The sequence below is a fragment of the Crocuta crocuta genome, unplaced genomic scaffold (genome assembly GCF_008692635.1).
Source record: "Crocuta crocuta isolate KB4526 unplaced genomic scaffold, BGI_CrCroc_1.0 scaffold482, whole genome shotgun sequence".
Lineage (NCBI taxonomy): Eukaryota > Metazoa > Chordata > Mammalia > Carnivora > Hyaenidae > Crocuta > Crocuta crocuta.
Window position 1 is genome coordinate 1,124,233 of NW_027527459.1, and position 8,672 is coordinate 1,132,904.

The following is an 8,672-nucleotide window of genomic DNA, read 5'->3' on the forward strand; positions in this document are numbered from 1 at the left end:
TTACTGGTCATCTAAAAAGCCTTTCTGGTATCAGAAGTTGAGAAAGTGAATGAGTCTAGTGGATGCATAACAAATCCTTTTGCCAGTAGGGGGTTTCCAATCTTTTGCTTTCAACAAATTTGAAGGAAACTCTAATCAGGTAGCCAGATAATAGATCATAAAATGACATTTCTGATAGATCACCATGTGAGTTTTGGCAAAGAACTCAGAGCTCAGATAACTAAATTATAATGTTCTTACAATTCTATTTGAATTTTCATATTCTTATATGTGTGAACAAATTTCTCGGTGCGCATATCTATACAGATAAAAACAGAAATAGAATTGAACCTGAACTCTCATTCCAGCAACAGGTTGTACTCAGCCCTCCATGCATGGGAGGGGGAAAATATCCAGCTCATTCAAGGGTGCATTTCTGATAAAATTTGCCTTTTTACGTTTTCCATTCGTTTATCAAAATGTATAAAATATTTGTGTTGTGAGCAATTTTATGCCAATAATGTTATGAATAACTCAATCTAGAGAACTTTTTTAACAGCTAAAAATATGTTGATAGGACATTTCCTTAAAAAATGTTTTATATTCATAGTTCTGCTGCAAAGTCATATGACAGAGTGATCAATAAAAGACTTGAAAGCATAAAAATATATCACGTTAAGATAAAATTCCATGGTGGAAGTGGAATGGATAAATGAATTAAAGACAAAAATAGATATAAACTTTCTGGCACCTAAAGAAGAGCTTTTTCCTTTAATTTTCAAGTGGATGACAGTGGGTATCAAATCACCACGGTATTTAAAATTCATTTAAGCTAATGATAGATTTGGGTTTTATGCCAACATTTAGAATACACTGGAGGGGCACCCGGCTGGCTCAGTGGGTGGAGTGTGTGGCTCTTGATCTTGGATATGTGAGTTCAAGCCCCATGTTGGGTGTGGAGATTACTGGAAAAAAAAAAAAAAAGAATACTTACAATGTGCTAGAAATTATATGCTTTGTCATTATTTTAACTTATCATGAAAATGTTTTTACGTCCCATTAAACATGTGAAAGTGGATCCATACATTTTCCAAATCTTTTTAGGGATATAAGAGCAAGAAGCATGAACACAACTAGTCTAAGGAATCATTTCCTATCCTATGATGAAATTGTACTCTCTTGTATTTTCCTTAAAAATGTTAAAGTTTTGCCTTTCACATTTCTATCTGTAACCAACCTGGAATTGATTTCCCCCAAACATAGCCCAGCTAGACACAGCACCAGAATCAGGTGGAGACTGCGGGGAAGCTTTAAGTTTCCCCCAAACATAACCTTGCTTTACTGACTCTGAATCACGGCCGTGGGGCGTGTCCAAGAATCAGTAGCAAGAGAAAGCTGTTCAGGTGATTGTGGCTCACCCTCAGGTTTGGGAGCCACTGCCTTATGTGACAGAGGCCAAATGATTGAATGTGCCCTGCAAGGTGTTATGAACCGGGTTGTCCTCTCCCCCAAATCTGCGCTGAAGTCCCAAACCACAGTACCTCCGAATGTGGCTGTAGTTGCAGATAAGGCCTTTGAGGAGGTAATTAAGTTAAAATGAGGTGATGAGGGTATGCCCTAATCCAATATGACAGATGCCTTTATCAAGGAGAGGAGATTAGGCTACAGACACAAGAGGGAAGACCATGTCAATTTAGACACAGAGAGAAGACAGCCATCTGCAAGCCGAGAGGACGGACCTTAGAAGCAAGTGAACCTGCCAACACCTTGATCTCAGCCGTGCAGCCTCCAGAACCGTGAGAAAATACATTTCTGTCGTGTAGGCCACCCGGTCTGTGGCATTTGTTATGGCGGCCCAAGTAGACTAAGACAGGGANTACCTCTCTAGAGCCTCAGCTCTCTGACAGGCTCCATCTGTCCCCACATCACGGCCTGCCCACCCCTCCGCCTTACTAGTTTTGAGACCTTGGGCTGCCTAACCTTTCTGTCCCCAGTTTTCTCACCTGTAAAATGGGGCTAATAGCATTACCTTCCTCGAGCTGCATGATGATTACATGGGATCATCTATGTAATGCATTCAACACATGTAAACATAAAAAACACTCAATAAATGCTAGCAGTGCAGCCTGGGCATGAGGTATTAACTGCCACTCTCCAGCTACATGTCATTTTGTTCCACTTCCATGAGTTAGCACATGCTGACGCGTCTGATTAGAACGACTTTCTCCCACTGTGTCACCTAGCTAACTCTTGCTTGTCCTTCAAGCCTGAAGTCCCATGTGGAGCCAGCTCTGAACCGCTCTCCTCCATCTGAAGCTCTTTGGATTCCCACAGCTCCCTGTGCTTGCCTCTACCGAGTGAGAAGCCTCTGCAGGGTTTAAGGTGGAGGAGTGACCTGATCTGACTTGAGTACCTACCATATGCCAAGGTTCTGTGTCAAGACAGGAATAAAAAGAACAAAGAACACTTAGCTTATAGGGTTACTGAGAGGATTATGAGAGACAAAATATGCCAAGCACTTAAGACAGTGTCTGGCATATGGTAAACACTCAGTAAATGCTAACAACTATTATCTATGTATATTCAGGACACTTCCTTATATCCGGTGACATTGGTGGCCTTTGGTTCATAGTCTTCCTCCGTAAACACAAATCCCACGACCATCCTGGGCGACGACCCCTCCAACATAGTAGCCTCTCTCTTCTCGACCTCAACTCCAGTAGCTTTTACCTCCACCCTACTCCAGACACGCCATGACAACAACCTGACCTTGAAATTGTTGTTGGGTTTTTTTCAGACTGAATACACTGTGTATAAGCACAGGAATAGATTTGTATACAGAAAGCCCAGGTGGAGTTTTCCATTAGCGTAGGGTGAGAGAGCGCTTTTCTGTCCCTCACAAACAGGCAACAAGTTGCCTCTGGAGGCTGAGTCCTGGAAGATAAGGCAAAGGAAGACCAGGAGGGCTGGCTGGAGATGCACGTTTTGCGGCCCGAGATAAGGGCCGACGGCACCTCTATGACTGCTCAAGGAGAGGAGATTACAGCTGCAGTCCTTCTAGCAGCAAGGAGGGAGTGACGGGCTAGGGGCCCAGTCACCGGAGCAAAAGTCAGACGACTGCTGATAGACGCCGCCGTTCAGCACCACTGACCTTCACAGAGGCTGCTCTGTGATGAGTCAAGGGTAATCCTAGGCAGGTGTGTGCCCTTTCCTGCCGGAAGAAGGTACATAAAACTGATGGCTCTGAGGGTAACGCCTGCAAGTCAGGGCTCACCCCACCTTCCTTCACTCATAACAACTCTGTTCTTTATTTGGTTGGGCTTTCACTTACAACGGCCTTGGCCAAAACCTGTGACGGAGCTAAACCTTGGCAGTTCCTCTCAGCAGATAACTAGACATTTTACTTTCCACAGAATCCAGCTGCCATTGAGGTGGGTGGTGACCATCCCCAAAATTTGTCTCTGCTTATCTGCATCTCATCGCCTTTAGCCTCTAAGAATGCAACCTTTTTCCTATTCAAGGCTAATGACACCACTCGTGCTTGATTCCGTCGTCTTTTCATTTCTGCTGAGCGTTTATGCGATCAATTTTCCTTTCTCCATAGTAAATTGCTGTTTGGGATATTTGGCAATGGTTGAACATTGGCAGTTTCATATGGTTCATGCGAATATACTTTTGTTCTTTCCTGCTCTAAATATTCCTTCTTCTCGACCAAAAATAATTACAACAAAACATCCTTGTACAGATAAGGGTAACCTCTTTATAGATTGTGTTTTTCAATTTTTTTAAAAAAAAATTTAAAAACCCACAATGGCAGAGAGAGAGGGACACACAGAATCGGAAACAGGCTCCAGGCCCTGAGCTGTCAGCACAGAGCCCGACACAGGGCTCGAACTCAAGAGCTGTGACGTCGTGACCTGAGCTGAAGTCAGCGCTCAGCCGACTGAGCCACGCAGATGCCCCAATGTTTATTTATTTTTGACAGAGAGGGAGGATGAGCACAAGTGAGGAGAGGCAGAGAGAGTCTGAAGTGGGGCTGAAACTCATGAACTGTGAGATCCTGACCTGAGCAGTAGTCAGACATTTAACCAACAGAGCCAGCCAGGTGCCCCTAGACTGTTTCCCTAACTTCACACTCCTATGTGTCCCTGTGTATAAAATCTAAACACCATAATCCAGGTGTATCTGCCTTTGCTATTCACATCTCTCAACTGACAATTCACTTAACAAGTATTTACCAAGGGGCTGGCGTGCTTATGAAATTTGTATTCACTCATTCAACAAATATCTTCTGAGTACCTTACTGTGCCAGACACTGGTCCAAGCACTGGGGATAGGTCAGTGCACAAAACAGAGCTTCCTGTCCACTTGGAGCTTATAGTGTAGTAGGCATTGGAAGGAGGAGACATACAGTAAATAAACACAATAAAGAAAATAACCATATAGTATGTTAGAAAGTGGTAGATGCCATTGAGCAGGGGGAAGTAGAGCAGAGAAGGGAGAATGAGAGTGCTATGAAGGAAGTTGTCATTTCACATCTGGTGGTGATGGTAGGCCTTATTGAGAAGGTGACAATGAAGTAAAGACTTGAAGGAGGTGAAGGACAAGCCATGGAGATATCTGGGGGAACTGTTCCAGGTAGAGTGAACAAGTGCAAAGGCCCTGAGGCAGGACAACTAACGGAATAAGGGGGAAAAACAGTAGGAAATGAAGACATAAAGATACGAAGGACGCTGATTGTGTAGAGCCTTTGTATTAATTATCTACTGTTGGGTAACAAAATCACTCTAAAATTTAGCTATTGGGGCGCCTGGGTGGCTCGGTTGGTTAAGTGTCCAACTCTTGTTTTCAGCTCAGGTCATGATTCCATAGTTTATGAGATCAAGCCCCACATTGGGCTCTGTGCTCACAGCACAGAGCCTGCTTGGGATAATCTATCTCCCTTTCTCTCTGCCCCTCCCCTACCTCTCAAAATAAATAAACTAACTTAAACATTTTAGCTATTTAAGGGGCATCTGGCTGGCTCACACAGTGGAAGATGCAACTTTTGATCCTGGGATCATGAATTTGAGCTCCACGCTGGGTTTGGAGATTACTTAAAAAAATACAAACAAACAAATAAAATTTAGCTGTATAAAAGAGCAATACATAGGAACTGAGTGAGGAGTGGTTGGCTGGGTGGTTCTGACTTTGGGTTTTGAGGGGTTGCAGTCATCTGAAGCGTGGGCCTGAAGAATCCTCTTCTGAAGTTACTCACTCATGTGGTTGACAAGTTGGTGCTTGTCGGTGCGGAGGGGAGGAGGTGATGTGAAGAAGGGCAGGACTCGGTTCTTTCCTGTGGGGGCTTCTCCACATGCTGTTTGAGGATCCTCATGACATAACAGTTGGCTTCCGACAGAGCAACAAATCCAAGACAGAGCAAGGCAGAAATCACAATACCTTTTATAACCTAGGCTTTTAAGTCACATGCCGTCACTTCCACGGTATTCTATTAGTTTACACAAGTTAACCCCAGTTCATCGGAGAAGACAACTAGCCAAGGGCTCGTGAAAAAAAAGGAGGTAAAGATCATTAGAGACTGTCTTGGTGACTGGCTACAACAGCCTTTGTAGGCCACTACACATCAGCGGCTTTTCCTCTGAGTGAAATGGAGAGCCACTGATGGGATTCGAGCAGGTGAATGGCAATGATCTGACTTATTAGGGCAACTCTGGCCGCTGTGTGAATCGACTGCAGGGGGGCAAGGAGGTGAGCTGGGAGGCCAGTGAGGGAGCTAAAGTGCAGGAGAGACATTAGGGTCATAGCGCTGTTGATGAGAATTGGTGATATTCTGGATATATTTTGAAAATGGAGATGGACAAGATTTGCTGACGCATAGGAGATAGGATAAGAGAGGTGGGTGGATTAAAGATGACTCCAAGAGTTTTGGCGGAATTGCAGAAATGAGTTAGACATAGCTCTGACCGTAAATGAAATTACAATATAGGTGACTTAACATATGTACACCAGTAGCTATACTGCACAGCAGAAAGCGCTGGGTTCCACAACAAAGGCACAAATTCAAGTGCCAAGTGAGATGAAAAAGTTCTGGAGATGGATGTGGAAGGTATTCAATGCACTGAACTATATACATTTAAAAATGGTTAAAATGGGGGGGGGGTGGCTGTGTGGCTCAGTTGGTTAAGCGTCAGACTCTTGATCTCAGCTCAGGTTTTGATTTCAGGGTTGTGAGTTCTAGCCCTGCGTTGGGCTGTGCGCTGGGCATGATGCCTGCTATAAAACATGGTAAAAATGGTAAGTTTTATGTTATATGCTTTTAAAAAATAATTTCTATGCCCTCTNCATGCTCCACTGCCTGAGCCAGCCAGGCGCCCCTATGTTATATACATTTAATTACAAGTTTTAAAAGGTGCTAATGAAACCAAAAACAAAAACTCAAGCGCTAAGACAGTTCAGAGGAGGAAGAAGAGATGACCTTCCACTAAAGGCATCACAGAAGGCTCAGAGTAAGGGCAATCTTTCTACCTACGTAGAGGGAGCGGTTTGAGGAAATGAACGGAAAGCAGGAAAGCTAGGGACAGACAGGGGCACAGGGAGTGGTTTTGTTACAAGCTAGGCAGTGTGCCCTAAAACTCAGTAAGTAAGNTCAAGGGACCTCAAGGAAGAATCAAAAACAGGAAAAACCGGAAAACCAATTAAGCAGAGGAAGGCAAGCAGGCAATATTTTTAAACAATCAGAAATGACAGAAACATAATGTATTAAGAGGACTTAAGGCTATTTCTTGTGTCTATGTGGAAACAATAAAGCTTAAACTTCTTTAATCCTTAATTTTTACAACTGTAACAAATGATCCTTTTTGATGTGCAACTATTTGAATACCTGCTTGCAAGCAAGCATACCCTTTCCCTTTTTACGTATATAATCCCTGTTAGCTAACAAGCTTANCGAACCCATGAACTGAGAAATCATGACGTGAGCTGAAGTCCGAAGCTTAAGTGACCGAGTCACCCAGGTGCCCCAGGAACAGTTCTTCATAGCAATCTGAAAGACTGGTTTCCCATGTTACAGTCCTCAGGAAGACAACAAATAAAGCATTTACTAACCTACTTTGGGGTTTGGTTTTCTTTCAGTCCATAGTAAGGTGTCCACGGGGAGAGCGAACATCAAGCTAAGGAGCTGTAATGCTGTTTGGGAATGAGTGTTGAGGAGTTTAAGTCAGATGGCCTTGTGCAGGCCATACTGCAGGCGACCAGTCCTGGGGTAGAGAGAGGCCAGTTAGGAGACTGGGTAATGGTCAGACACACCTGTAATCACAAGATCTGGGTTTGAATCACTGTTCCAGCTCCCACACACACTGGCAGTGTGACTTTGGGCGCGCCATCTAAACTCTCTAAACCTCAGTGTTTTCATCTGTGAAATGGAAATAACAGTAGTTACATATTTCATAAGATTGCTGTGAGAATTGAGATAACTAGGGTGCCTGGGTGGCTCAGATGGTTAAGCGTCAGACTCTTTCTTGATTTCCACTCAGGACATGATCTCACAGTTTGTGAATTCCAGTCCGGCAACGGGCTCTGTGCTGACTGCAGAGTCTGCTAGGGATTCTGTCTCCCTCTCTCTTTCAAGGATAAGTAAACATTTAAACAAATGAGATAATTATTTGCTTGCAATTGCTATTATGCAATAAGTCAGATGTGAGTTCCCAGAGCTATGACAGTAAGAGAGGATCAGAAGGGCTAATACTTAGCAAAAGCCTAACAACCAAAAAGAAGTCTCTCCTCTCTTCTCCCTCCAAGCTAACTTCTCAAGAAGGGCAGCACGACTTGAGGATGCAGGTGATAATTATAATCTTCCTCTTGCAATGAAACACTCTCATTCAGAACCTCTCATGTCACTATGGTAACATATAAGGAAGCCCAAGTTTGTGAAACAAAAAATCGTTTGTCTATTTGACACTCTCACAGCATATCTGAAATAAATCCAGGATAGATCAGCATTTTATGTACCAGATTTCCTGTTTCCCTGCCTTCTGCTTCTTCCCTATTCATTTTCTCTTCCTTCATCTCCCAATCCCCTTCCTGTTCCGACTGAGTGTCTTAATTTCTTTTTCCTTTTACCCTTCCCATCTAGGACACAGACCATATTCCTAATAGCAGTTCCCTCATTTATTAGCCGTGTGCTAGTGGAGGTAGTTAATCCTCTCTGGGCCTCAATTTCCTCCGTAAAATGGGTTTAATAAGAGAGTGCCTATCTTACAAGGTTGTCAAAAATCACAACAAAGAACACGTCACAAGCCCATCACAGTGCCTGGTCTATAGTCAGAACTCAACTCGTTCGCTCTCTTTTCATTCTTTTACCCCTACTTCCCTGTTGCTCACCGTTAAAGCCCTGCAGTTAAAGCCGTGGGAAAAAACACCCAGAGGCTAAAGAGGTTGAAACGCTTGAGCTGGGGGCGGGGACTGCGAGGTGCCCACCTCGCAGNGGGGGTTGTGCTATAGTGTTTCTTCTCTTTTTTTTTACTTCACATTTCTTAAAACCAGTTCAAGAGAACTGTTACAGACGGCCATCTTAGAACTATAACATTTTAGAGTTGGAAGGGATCTTAGTCCAACACTAGTATTATTATTATTATTATACAAAAGGGGAAAGTAAGGCACGGGAAGATTTCATGGCTTGTCTAAGGCTACTCAGC